At 46.7% G+C, this 14644-nt stretch overlaps 1 protein-coding gene across 3 annotated transcripts in view; it reads right to left on the bottom strand.

The window, feature by feature from the left end:
* The window catches only part of BCL2 (BCL2 apoptosis regulator), a 193411-nt gene that overhangs the window by 176901 nt on the left and 1866 nt on the right, over positions 1 to 14644 (bottom strand). The window lies entirely within an intron of this gene.

Below are 14644 nucleotides of genomic sequence, written 5' to 3' on the forward strand. Positions count from 1 at the left end.
AAGGTGCTCCACACGCTGAGCCAAAGCCAGTAGGTCCGGGGTTTCCCTGGTGGTGCAGTGGTTAGGGACCCACTCTCCAATGAAGGGGGCATGGGTCTGAGTCCTGCTTGGGAAACTGAGATCCCACATGCCATGTAACGTGGCCAAAAAATAAAAATAAATTTAAAAGATAACAAGTCTTCTTTAATCCTGTATTATTGATCATGACAACCTATTTTAAATTCATATGCAGGCTGTATTATACATATATATATACATATATATTCACTTTAAGATAGAACACCATGTTCTGAGCTGTTAATTTTTTAAAAGTCATTCAGGATAAAGAAGATGTGGTACATATATAAATGGAATATTACTCAGCCATTAAAAATAACGAGACCATGACATTTGCCACAACATGGATGGACCTAGAAATTGTCATACTGAGTAAAGTCAGTCAGACAGAGAAGGAGAACTACCACAGACATCCCCTATGTGCAGAATATAAAAAGGAATATATAAGTGAACTTGTTTACAACGCAGAAACAGGCTCACAGACATAGGGAATGAACTCATGGCTGCCAGGAGGGGAGGACAGATGGAAGGGATAATCAGGAGGCTGGGATGGACACGCTCACACGGCTGTACTTGAACTGGGTCACCAGCCAGGGCCTCCTCCAGAGGACGGGGACCCTGCCCAGAGGTGTGGCAGCCTGGACGGGAGGGCATCTGGGGGAGAAGGGATGCATGTGCACGCATGGCTGAGTCCCTCTGCCGTCTGCCTGAAACCATCACAACACTGTTAATCGGCTATACTTCAACATAAAATTAAAAATTTTTTAAAATTGAGAAAGCACTCAACCTCCTCTAGGTAAATCACAATACTACTGGAAAAACTCAGAAACGAATCCAAGACATTAAATTGCCCCATCAGCACTCCTGTACCTAATTCCCCTGTTTTTGCTTTGCTGTAGCCTCAATATTACACTGCTAACTACTTGCCCGTTTACTGTTCTGCCTTCCCCACGATGTTGGATTCACAGAGGTATAAGAGACTGTCCCTGGCTGTCATGATTTCTGTTACAGATCCGGCACGCTTACAATTATTCGTTGAATGAACGAAGTCGAACTAAAGTATAATCCACGTGCCCCTTAGGAACTGAGGAAATTCTACTGATCAAAGCACCACCATTGTTTCAGTTCAAAAAACCCTTCACTCACTAAATCTATGTTGGTTCCCTAAAGACAGGAGCCTGATCTTAAAAGTAAATAAAAACATAGATTGCTAGTTAGGTGCCAGCCAGCAGCAATCATTTACGTTCATACAATCCACTTGCCCCCTGCTGACAACGGCTGTCTTCCAGAACTCTCACATGGAGTTTTAGCAAATTCTCACATTCACCATATTACTGTCCCCTGAGAAGGCATTTCAAGGTCAAGTGCGCCCCGCTCAAGAGCGTCCTGTGGCAAACATGAGATGTCCCTCTGCCGTTAACACGAAACACATCTCAAAATAACCTGAAATGTTGAGATTACATTTTACTTTTCCTGAAAGTGCTTGAGCTGAAGAGCAGTAGCAGACACTATTTTCCAAAATTAGATGCACTCGTTTAGGTTTCCATTAAGGAATCTGGTGTCCTTACGAAAACAGACCCTCAGAAGCAGCGCAGAGCGACGCATCCCCTGGACCCCGAGTCGCCCTGAGCTCCGCTTCTCTGGACTTACTGGCTCTCCTGTAGCTTTGGGAGTCCACGTTTTCTCTTCATGTGTGAGTAAACAAACAATAAAAAGGGTGTGGGAGGGAAAGGCAAAGAGAAGTGGGAACATAACCCCGCCTTACCTAGAGCTTTGTGAAGATGAAATGGGCCAACAGATTCGAAATTCCTTTGGAAACTGAAATCCCCCATCAAGGCGAGAGACCACCATTGTAATGTTTTCCCCTGGAGACCCAACTCTAAAAAACCTGCCTTTCCTAACTGAATTTTCTTCAAATACACCTTTAGTAACTGATTGCTAATGAAGATTTACCGCATTCTAACAAAAAGAGTCACAATTTTTGTGAATTCTAACAAAAAAAGTTTCAATATGGCAGGGTTAATTTAAGGGAATGGGAAACTTTAAAAAATACTCGTATATAACCAGAACATGCACCACATTCTTTTCAAAGCGACTAGAGGAAAAAGACTGCTAGAACTGAAGAAGACAGGAGCGATGCCTTGAAGCACTCGGTCAGCCCACATCTTCCTCCAGGCCTCGTGGTGGCTCCGAGCAAGCCCTCTGCTGGGGTCCCCGTCTGCCCTCGGCTCCCAGCGTCTGCAGGGCTGCTGAGCCCGCCCCGCCGGCTCTGAAGCACTGGCCCTGCCCACTGAGTGCAGTCAGGGCAATTTTTCTAGAACAACCCCCTGCACGGAGGTGCACTCCAGCCTCACCTCCTTCCCTGGCGGAGGGGCAGGGGGAGTCCTGGTTCCCTGACCAGGCATGGAACCCTCGGCCCCTGCCTGTGCTGGAGGCCCGGAGTCCCACCCTCACGCCCGCCTGAGCCCCTCTGTCCCGCCCCCCACGCGCCCTCCTGCCTCTGCCCTCTGTCCCCGGGCTCTGCCTGCTGGAGGCACTCTGCCCCCAAGCCCAGCCTCCGCAGCGCCTGCCCTGGGAGGCCCTCCCCAACTCTGATAAATGCCCGCTGGGGGTGCACGTCTCCACCCCAGCACCCCGCCTGCGCTCCTGCAGTTGCCATCGAATGAACTCTACCCCCTAGACTCCCGCTCCCACCTCTCCAAGCTGGCCTGCAGTGTGCAGTCAACTCAAAAAAAGAAAAGTGGGATAAAGGAATAACCCATTTCTTGCTCAGTCTGCTTCAACTGTAGGATCACACACACTCTTACCGGAAAGCACAGAGATGCAAGTGGCTCATTCTAATACGCATGAGAACATCCTTTTCAACTTCATGCTGAGCCAAACAGGTAGAGACGTTTGAAGGAAGAGTCATGGGTCTCAACTTGTATTAAATTTCCCCAAAGTGTCCACATTTGCAAACCACTAATTTACTCATTGGCCATGCCCTTTCAATAGTCCCTACAAAAGGTATTTTCAAATTCCATTTGACATGTATTTTCATCAGTTAATTTTTAATTGAGCCAAATATTAAATGCTCACGTTAACCAGACAAAGTGTGTTGAGCTGCTGATTTGCAGTGACAGCTTGTGTTATTCTCACACACAGGCCAAGCATGAAATAGAAAACTAATAACCCCTTAAGTGTATTCTCCAAGTATCATTTATGGGAAAGAAAACTACATTCAAAGGAAACTTGTGCAATGGCTGTCATTTTCCCCCCGAGCCGCAAGCTGTTACAAAGCAGGGAAGCTCATTTTCCCACGGAGCCGGAGGAGCTCAGACCCCACTGTCACAGGCAGACTCATTAAGAGGGGATCTGGCAGCAGCTGAGGGGACAGACACTCTGGAGAACCGGCCAATTATCTGGGTGTCCTTTATCATCTGAAGTTTCTGAACTCACCCACAGATAAGCCACTTGAAGAGGGCCTGGCAGTGGTGACATAAAGCACAGATGGCCTCGGAAGAAATGAGAGGGGAGAAGGGAAGATGGAGGGGGGAGCATTTGCTTGTGGTTTCATTCATGGGGACAGGTCTGTAAGCTGACACATCCCTCTTTTGAAAAGGTCCCTGGAGAAGTATGGTCAAGCTTCATTACAAGTAAACAAATCACACGCTCTTTCTCCAACAGATGACAAATGATGAGCAACGATGCTTTTGAGTCTGCTTCATGCCAAGGAACGAGGATTCTCAACATGCAAATTCCACCAGTTCTTAGAAACCACAGAGAGGCTGTGATGTTTGCTTCAACCAGAACAGAGAACCGAGCCCCAGGCTGCCAGGCCAGTGGGCTGCTCCCTGCCACCCTGGGGGTCTTCCTGGTGCTCAGTGTCTGGGGAGATGAAATCCCGGGTTCTCTCTCCTCTGGGAACACAGTTGCACTGACTCCCACCTTCCAGGGGCTGCTTGTTTTCAGGGAAGAAGAACTAAGGGGTCACTTACCCTTGTGACTTTTATGCTATAGTTTTTTTATAATTGAGCTACAACATTAATATAAAAGGAAAAACCACTTTGTCCCCACCGTGAGAACCATGCAGGAGTCCTCTTTCTTTAATGGTAACATAATGGAAAATAATCTTAGACGTCAAGATTATCTGAATTGGGTCTGAGACATAAAACAGCAGAGAGAACAACTTTTTGAGAACAACTATGCATATGTATCGGAGAAGGCAATGGCACCCCACTCCAGTACTCTTGCCTGGAAAATCCCAAGGACGGAGGAGCCTGGTAGGTTGCAGTCCATGGCGTCTCGAAGAGTCGGACATGACTGAGCAACTTCACTTTCACTTTTCACTTTGATGCATTGGAGAAGGAAATGGCAACCCACTCCAGGGTTCTTGCCTGGAGAATCCCAGGGACGGGGTCGCACAGAGTCAGACACGACTGAAGTGACTTAGCAGTAGCAGTGGCATGCATATGTATAGGGCTTCCCTGGTGGCTCAGATGATAAAGAATCCACCTGCAGTGCAGGAGACCCAATTCCTGGGTCGGGAAGATTCCCTGGAGAAGGGCATGGCAATCCACTCCAGTGTTCTTGGCTGGAGAATCCCCAACGACAGAGGAGCCTGGCACGCTACAGTTCACAGGGTCACAAAGAGTTGGACAGAACTGAGTGACTTAGACATGCACATATATGCAGACTGTGTGCATGTGTTTTTTGTATAAACAGATACAATCAGGCAACTGAAGGGCTAGTCTCTAATACCAGCATTAAGGACTTTTATGAAAGTTGAATATAAAGCAAAACCTAGAAGATTTCTTTTCAGGTATGAATGACATACTTTTTCAATTCAATGATGGGTGAAATTAAAACACTTAGGTATTTTTGTTCATTTGGTGCTACTAAACCTCAACAGATCAGTGGGACGGGACATTTGGAGCACATTCTTTCGTTGCTGTTCAGTCACTAAGTCATGTCCGACTCTGTGACACCACAGACTGCAGCACGCAGGCTCCCCTGTCCTTCACCATCTCCCGGAGTTTGCTCGAGTTCATGTCCATCGAGTCAGTGATGCCATCCAGCCATCCCATCCTCTGCCACCTCCTCCCCCTCCTGCCTCAGTCTTCCCCAGAATCAGGGTCTTTCCCAATGAATCGGCTTTTCCCATCAGGTGGCCACGGAACTGGAGCTTCAGCGTCAGCGCTATGGGAACACACACGTCCGTCCAAGGGGACATCATGGAGTGGGACACACGCACTCATGTAATAGGTGGGGACAGTCGTCGTGAAGGCGAGTTTGATGTTTGAAGCACCTCTGTCCGACTTCCCTGAGGGTCCAGTGGATAAGAATCCGATGGCCGGGGCGGGGGACACCACTTCGATCCCTGGTCCAGGAAGATCCCAGAGGCCGCGGAGCAGCTGAGCCTGCATGCCGACAACTACTGAGCCTGTGCTGCGGAGCCTGGGACCACAGAAAGGGGGGCCGCTGCCAGGAGATGCCCCAACACTGCCACAAAAGCAGCCCGTCAGATACCACTAGAGAACAGCCTGCACAAGGCAATACAGACCCAGCAGCCCCAAAATAAAATAAATAAAAATTATATTAAAAACCTGCCTCTGTCACGAGCCACCTACTCAGTCAGCCGTCACTGTGTGCACCTGTTATCTGCTACGCTGGGTGCAGCTTAAACGTGGTGGGAGGGCGTTTCTTTTCTTTTTTGGGGGGGGCTGTGGTGTGAGGCATGTGGGATCTTAGTTCCCCAACCAGGGACTGGATCCACGCGCCCTGCAGTGGAAGCTCAGAGTCTCAACCCCTGCACCACCAGGCAAGTCCAGGAATATTTCATTAAGTGAGAAAGTGCCCGTGAAGGAGAACAGCTCGACTCTGTAAGACCCGCACAGAGGGAGGGTGCTATCAGCATGCTGGAATCACACTCATCCAGCTCAGAAGGAATTACCTTTTAGGCAGGCACAGTCGTGGAGGGCCAAGCTCTGAGTAGCAAAACGTCGAGGTGAACACCTCCATTCAGTCACTAGACACCCACAGAGGACTCTGGGGGGAAGGTGGTACGGAAACAGCGGTAATAAAAGCAGGCAGAACCAGCAGGGGCAGTCAGGAGCACGTTGGGAAGTGAAGAAAGGAAACGGGGAATCGACGGGGGCGGGGAAAAGGCAGCGTGTACTCCACCCCCAGTCTCTCTTGAGTCCAGATCCGTAAGACCAACTGCTTTGGGCATCCCATCGGCGGGGAGTGGGGGGATTCCACCTGCAGTGCAGGAGACAGAGGTTCGATCCCCGAGTCGGGAAGATCCCCTGGAGGAGGGAATGGCAACCCACTCCAGTGTTTTTGCCTGGAGAATCCCAGGAACAGAGGGATTGTAGTCCATGGGGTCACACAGAGTTGGACTCAACTGAGGGATGACAACTCTATTAGGAACCCAAGTTGAAATTGTCCAAAACCAATTCCATCACATTTATCCCACTAAACAGCCATGCTGCTTATCGTTGCTTGCTCTCTTAAGGGCCACATCCTTCTGGGAAACAGCCCGGATTTGAATTCGCACCTCTGCTTCCTTCCCTGCCTCCCTCCTCATGCTCGGTCCGTTCATGGACCCGCTTCTCTCTCACCCCCACGTGTCTCCGCCCCCCAGGCCTCTCACCTGGCTCCCACCGTCCATCCTCCTCAAGCCCACACATCCCGCCTTGGCTCAGAACCCTCTCAATAATCCTTTTAACATCTGCCAAGTTAAACACAGACTGTCCACTTAGGACCAGTCTTACCTCACCAGGGCTCTCTACGCCCCAGGCAGGCCAGGCTCTTCTCAACTCCCCAGTGACGCCGCAAGCTTTCCCACCTGTCCTGCCTCCTCCAGCGCAGCCACCCGGCCTGCCCTCCGCTGTATCTCCTACCCATCACCTCCTGCATGAAATGCAGCCAGAAACCCTTCTGGCTGGACCAGATCGCCGTCCACCGAAGTGTGTCAAGGATTACAGCAATTTACCCAGCACTTACCCTAGTCTCACTGCTGGTCAGCGAGTTCCTTAGATGCAAAGGTTATCTTCCACATTCTTCACTCAAGTGAAGCACCCGGCACACAGTTGTGCACACAGTAAGCCCTCAATAAAACGTTTTCAATGGAAATAGGCGGTGTCCACGCCCTACACAATAGCAGGACCTTTAAAACCCTTTCGTTCCCATCACAGCCCGTTGCCAGGAACGGCTCATGGTTACAATTTGCAAACAATTGCTCATTTTCCTTGATTAAGACTTCTTCACATCATTTTTCTTCTTATGTTGTCATTTAAATATTTAGTAAGTGACTCTGCACTATTATATTTACAATTTTTTTAGAAAATAGCTTCAAACCACCTGTAAAAATTTTCAGTGTTAAAAAGACAGAGGTCAAGAAAGACAATCCTGGCAGGAATTCGTAAAGAAAACGGGAGGATATAGTCCTGAAATTTGGACTTAGAGAAGTCAACGAACATCCTTTCTAGATCTTTTTCCCTCAAGAGATGAAATATCAATATCTAAGTATGATGATATAATGATGTAATTAATTTTATTCCTATGCTAATGGTAAGGAGGCACTGACCTGAGGGGACTAAGTACTTATTCCATATACTCTTCAAAAATTCTATTTCAAAGGTAATACACAGGGATGGCATTCACTGTGCTCAAAGCAGAGGAAATCTGAGTATTGGTGAAGAAGAGCTGGAAAAGGTCAAGAAAAGACAACCTACAACGTCAGTGCCTGGTCTGGCACTCCAAGCCCTAGAAGTCATAAACTCTCCATGTTCCTTTGCAGCTTAAGAAAAGACAGCTTAAAAATACAGAAACACAGTAACTGGGACTGTCACAAGAAAGATGCATTGTTCTCAATGGTAAAATCTCCCTTGGAAAATTTAGGCTTCATTTCATACAGTGGATCTTTGGCTTGGTTTTAGGAGAAATTTAAGCTTCACTTGATACCACGGAGCCCTGGATTGGTTTTAGGAGAAATTTAAGCTTCACTTGATACCATGAATCCTTGGGATGGTTTTAGGAGAAATTTAAGCTTCACTTGATACCATGGATCCTTGGGTTGGTTTTAGGACAGAGGAATAGAGAGGCGAGGGGGTCAGTCATAAGCTGACTCGTTATGCTGAAGCTCCAAAGCACAGACGACCTGATTATTAACCGAAAATGGAATCTGGCTCCATCTCTGAAATTCTGAAGGCAAAACAAGGAGCAGAATGGAAACATCAGAGATCTTTCTCATGGAACCTGGTCCATCGCCTGAGAAAACCAGCCAAGTAGCCCTTAGTGCGTTTGTAGCTGCTACCAATGGCCACGCCAGCATGGCAGGGAGATTCCCTTTCTAACGTGTTTAAGAGGGCGTTTGGGGAAGTAGTCTTCAGTATAAGCTATTTTAGCTGCGTTGAGTTAGTGAAACTTCATCTCAGGCTACAGTATCAGGCCCGCTCGACTCTCCCACTGCAGAGATCAGAGCCAGCACACTCCTCCAGCAGATCCTATCTTTTTCCTGCACAGGGTTGGAATTTATGGTCTCTGGAGGGAAAGCCATCATATCTGATCAAAGAACTTTTCCTTGCCTGGCTGCTTTTGGCGAGAATGCAGATGGGGTCCAGGTACTCCAGCCCAGACAGACCCTTCTCCTGCCCCGCTCCCCTGCGGTCCAGACAAGTGCTCTCTCCTGCAGGTGAGCCCACCCGTCACGTGCTAGAGGCTCACGAGGAGTCCACCCCGCAGGTGCCCCTGCCCTGGGATGATGGGCAGGTAGGGGTCAGCGATGGAGGCTGGTGCGGGGGGCGGGGGGCAGGTCCCGATGAGAAAGTCCACGTGGCTCTCGAGAGGGAGCAACAGACGCCCATCACCGTGCTCAGTGAAGCACAGCTGGGCTTATCTTTGGTCTGGCAAATGAAGAGCAGAGAAGTCATGTTGGCACTACAGAATCGAGCAGATCAGAACAAGCAGCAATCTACAAAAATACTTTTAGGAACGAAAATGGCTTTGTTGTGATTTCGAAAGCTTTACAACCTTCATTACAGAAGGAGGACCACGAATAAAAGACGTTAGATGGCAAACACCTGCTCTTCAGGAGCACAAACGTCACCGTGGACTAGGAACTGCTGTATGCGAGTTTTGGAAGAGAAGCCTCTTAAACAGAAATAGGACTAGAACCTAAAACCAAACCAAAACAAAAGCTTTTATTTTCATCTCTCCCCTGTTTTGGTTCAAGTCGACTCTGACTTTCTGCATACCAAAATGATTTAAGAAAGATAGTTCTTCAAACTAATCTATTCTAACCATCTTCATCAGACCTTGATTGTCTCTTACTGAAAAAGAATTAATGAAATACTTTAAAAACTGCAGACTAGTACTAGTTTATTAAGTCCTCATAATATGTATAAAGAGCGCCTAATGGGTAAATATTTAACAAGGGAACTCCCCTTGCCTTTCAGTTCTCTTAAGCACACGTCCATGTAACACAATATTTTTTTTAATTATCTATATTCCTCTCCTAGTTAAATCAGGCCTAATGCACACATGAATAGGCATATGGTTAGAAATAGCTTTTTCAGACAAATACTGAAGTGTATGCAAAATAACACACACTTAGCTTTTCTCCCCCCTCTAAATCTGAGAGTTTAGAATCATCTCATTGGGCTGGGGGGCAACAGAATTCATGACATCTCTAGCCCCGGCCTGTGACGGCATCCAGGGCAGGGAAAATGCCTTCCTCCCGGGACCCCCGACCTGACCCAGGACGGGGTACAGAGAAGACGTGCGATCAGCTCTGCTGAATGACCGTCCCAGTCCTCGGCTAACTTTCATCCTTAATCCTGCTTCAACCTCACGCACGGACTTGGTTTGAATCAAACCAAGAGGGATGAAAGAAGAGCCCCGTGCTGGACTCACTTCTCCGAGTGGTCCCCTGTATGAAGCTGGGGGAAGGGGGACCAGCGTGCGAGGTTACAGCCATACCTGAGTCAGGCGCTATTAGATTACTTTAAAAAGGTTTAACAGAACCTTTGAACCTCAAACACAATATATCTCTGGGGGCAGAGAGAACCTTTTACTCGCACACCACAAAGACAGTGTTGTTTTTCCAGCACGAACGCTGCAATACTACTGAAATACTGCTCCTGCGAAGACACGATGGGTGACCTCAGAAATGGGTGTGGGGGAGTGCTGAGTGGGAGAGGCTGCTATTAGCACACACAGTACCCACACACCTGCTTTATGAGTGGGTTTATCAGCCTCCAAAAAGCTGACAAGGACTGGGAGGAAAGACAAACTAAAAGAGTTTGGCTTAAAAAAAAAAAATCTGTGGCTTTCTGTTCCCTGGTGTACTATGTGGCCTAATGACATTTAGCGAGTCTGAAATGTAGTAGTTCAACCAAGGATTGCTAAAAAGATCAATCCGTCCTCACTAGAAAGCACAGCTAAAAGTAACAGGATGCACAGAAGAAAGCCATGTTTTCGACTGACATTAAACAGCAACAAAGGCCCTAAAACAGAAAAGAGAACTGAGTGAACTGTCAAATTTCACAAAAGTCCCCAAATGTGATTGCTCAACAGCACGTGGCTGCAGCCTAGGAGCCATAGTGTGTCTTTTCTCTACAGGATAATTATTGAAAGGGGTCATATGATTCTTCGCAGGCAGAAAGATGCACTTTCCCAAGGAAAGTTCATCATTAAATATATTATTTAAGACTGGATCTTCTTCGGGCTATTTTTAATCCTATCATTTTGCTGCCAAAATTGGCCTTAAGCAGCTAACGTTCAACCACTAGAAAAACGATGTTTTCTCATGCATTTTGTACACTGGCCTGAGAACGGTCTTGCTTTCCAGTTAATCAAATGTTTGAGTGGATGTGGACTATGTACAGAAAAGAGAAACTGCTTGCTGACCAACTAATAAAAAGGAAGCTAACCTCTACTGGATGTGGAGAAGTAAGTTCCTGTCTTCCTAAACCACAGAGACCAAAACATGAGCACACAAAAAAGCTGCCCCACCATCTCAACAGAAGGAAGCCAATCGCCTATTAAAGCATCTTATCCATGCAGTTGTCAGACATCTCCCTCTCTCCTAAGACAGGAAGCAAAATGTTCTCACGTTTCTCAGTTCAGAGCGCACCATTCACCATCCACTTGCCTACATCTCAGCCCTCTGCCTGCAAAAGCCACCGTGGCCGTGAAGTGGTCCCAGGGCCCCTAAACTCATCTACAGAAATTTGAACTGAGTTACAAGGGGATAAAACAATACTGAATACAGCCATGAAGAGTTAAGGTTCCTGTCTTTACCGGGAGTGGGAAAGCTATCTTCCTTTAACGGGGCCACCAGTGCCAGTACCATATTGTACTGCGCTCACCTGCTTCAGTCGTGCCGACTCTTTTCGACCCTATGGACTGTAGCCAGCCAGGACTGGAGTGGGTCGCTGTGCCCTCCTCCAGGGGATCTTCCTGGCTCAGGGATGGAACCCTTGTCTCCTGCACTGCAGACAGATTCTTTACCGCTGAGCCACCGAGGAAGGCCCACAGACTGTATAGTTACCACGAAAAACATCCTTGAGGTCAGAGCTTGTGATCATTTCACTCGTCTTTACAGCATTCCAGCCTCTCTCCTCCAAAGCTCAGACCACTCTAGCAGATACCTGGGAAATACTCGGCATCCTAGGTAACACCATGGATCCCAGGAGGCCACTGGAAGGGGACGCTGCAGGACCCCTCCCGGACTCTCATTTTTCCTAAAAGATGTCACGGGAATCAGTGGTCGGTGATGGTAGCTGGCATCTCTAACTCCCCTGTGCACCCCAACACCTGTAGATGTGCGAACCACAGGCTCTGACTCAGAGGCTCTGGGTGGGGCCTGAGGCTCTGCTCCTCCAAGACGCTCCCAGGGGATGCCCACGAGCTCCCACACATGGAGAAGTGGTTCTCAGATGCTTCCTAGGACCACTGCCGTCTCGCTGCTCTGCCATCCTGCCTCCCTCTGGATGCTTTATTCAGACTCAGGGATAAAGCCACAGTCCACCCCACGGCCAATTTCCTCTTCAGTGTTTGTGTAGCGTGCAGACTTCTGAGACCACCTCTCAGGCACTTAGCATCCAAGGTCCTGCCTTCTCCAGCTTATGGAGCACGGAGTGCAAGCCGTTCTCCCTCAGCCTCAGAAGCAGCAGCAGCAAAGAACAAATGTGACTTCGAGTCTAAAGCCCCCATCAGAACAGATTCAGCAGATGGGCTGATCCACTGAGCCCTGTAAGCAGTGCCCGTCACTCTCCAACATTAGACGAGCATGCCAGCTCTCCTCCGAAACGTGCCCATCCGCACCGAGTCCTCCATGCCATACCACAACACGTGTTATGAGAGAAGCAGCCCTGATTGGTGCAAATTGGGAGGAAAATCTGTCTGGATGCCAAATGCTCAAAATAAAAATTTAGATTCATAATGCATCTTTGGAAAGGACATGTAAATCAGCCTCCCAAATATACTTCTCAAATAATACTACCTCTTTTATTATTCCAAAGTGCCCATTTATGATAGCATTTCCTCACACTTTTTTCTGCCAAAGTCCTTTGTTTTCCTATTTGGTTATCCATCTCTATGTTGTCCTGAATGCTACACATTTCACCATCAGCAATTTGTGCTTCTATATGATTTATTTTTACTATAAGAGGTTTTGTCAAGAAAAAGTTTATCATGTTCTATGGTACGTCATTGTGGTTTGGCATCATAAAATGTAGCCTCTACATTTATCAACCTCAGATACCTGTTGACCACAAAGATAGGGTCTACTAAGAAAATTCTATTTTGAAAGGAGGAAAGAGCGAGCCTTCACTTAAAAAGAAAATTCAATTGTATGAGATGCTAATATACCACAACTTGACAACAAAGATCAAGATTACATCTTAATTTCTATCATAAACAAATGTCTCCATTTCCCATCTTTTCATTGAATTACTTGACACATGACAGTTACCACCTTGGCTTTCTTTCAACCAGAAAGAAAAAAATTTTAATATTTTTTCACAAAAGTATGTAATAGTCAGACTGTTCAGTTAGTTTTACTTTGGTCTCAAAATGATCCTTTTGGCATCTGGAAGTCCCTACCTCTTTGGTTATAGTGGTTAAAAACAAAATCACCTACTTAATCAAACATTTAACAAAAATATTCCTTACACCTTCTACAGAACTCTTCCAGAATTACTAAAGATCTGGTAAAATGGGATCTAAAAGAAACAAACAGTTCACAAAAAGCATTTATTAATAAATTTTAGAGATTAAGTGGGGTTTTTACTTTTAGACACTAAACAGTGGCATCAATATTTCATCAACTTTGGTCAAGTTGGATCAGATGTTCACGTCAGTCATCTGCTTTTCTTGGACTTTTCTCTTTTCAGCCCCCTAATACTAGCACACTTTGTAACCGTATAAAATAGATAACGTGCTTCTTGAAATCGAACCCACATGTAGTGACTTCTAAGGTTTTTACTCCTGTTAGGTCCTATAAAATAATAATATTAGTAATCCTCCTAGTGACTGTAAAAGGAGGCACTGAATGGCATCCTTTTTCAAAGACAGCTCTTCAGATTAAAACAAAAAGTCTGCAAAAAACTTGAACCGGTTCTTCCTTTCACTTTTTCACAAATTAATCATTTCAGATATGAAGTACAGATGTCAATGACACTTCTTCAGTCTTCTGAGCTGCACCCCTCCCCCCAGAGAATCACACTCACGAAAAGAGCTTCATGGTGCCATGACGGAGGCTCTGCCCAGCACAACAGTACCAGGAAAAAAGCTCACGGATGATCTTCAAAAATACTAGCATCAATCACTTCAACTAAAGTCACAGCATGAGAATCCACAGCTAGGAATCAATTCTTCTATCTTTATACAGATACTCTGGATGCAAGTTCGCCCAGCAGAGGATCCCACCAAACGATGTGCATTGTAGGTTAGGAGGTTAGGGTGGAAAATAAAATATACTAAAAATTCCAGTAAACTTCTAAATCATACACAAGTTATGGAAATAGAACACAAGGTAGGTGGCCAATGTGAAATCTGTCAGTGATGAAACAAACACCCATAGCCAAGGGTTCTGCAAGACACAAGGTCATTGCCCACTAGGAACGTGGCACAAATTGGAGGTCAGTGTCACCGGACTCTGGAAGTCAACTTACCTTTTCACAGTCATCCAAGTGTTCTAGGGAAGGGGGCTACGCTGGTTCTCCTCTTTGGGTAGATTTTACCAAGTGAGTCAGAGAAGGCAGGCCCCTGGGCCTCTAGAGGAGTCTGTTCTAATCCAGCGGTTCCCAAATTTTAGGACAAAGCAGAAACCCCCAGAGGAGCATATTTCTGATGCAGATAGCCAGGACTCAGCCTGGTGTCCAATTTATGAGTTGTCCCTGAAATGCTCCTTTTCAATAAGCTACTCGAACAGGTACTGTGATCATGGGGATCCCTGGAGTCCCAGTTTGGGAAACCTTGAAGGGATGCCCTTTATCCCCAGATTCTACTGATCCAGCAAAGGCTGGTTCTTTGAACTTCAGTGGCTGACAGGCAAGGGAAGCAATGTCTCCAGGGAAGAAGTGATCACAGTAGGGTT

This window comes from Muntiacus reevesi, chromosome 4 (assembly GCF_963930625.1).
Source record: "Muntiacus reevesi chromosome 4, mMunRee1.1, whole genome shotgun sequence".
Taxonomy (NCBI): domain Eukaryota; kingdom Metazoa; phylum Chordata; class Mammalia; order Artiodactyla; family Cervidae; genus Muntiacus; species Muntiacus reevesi.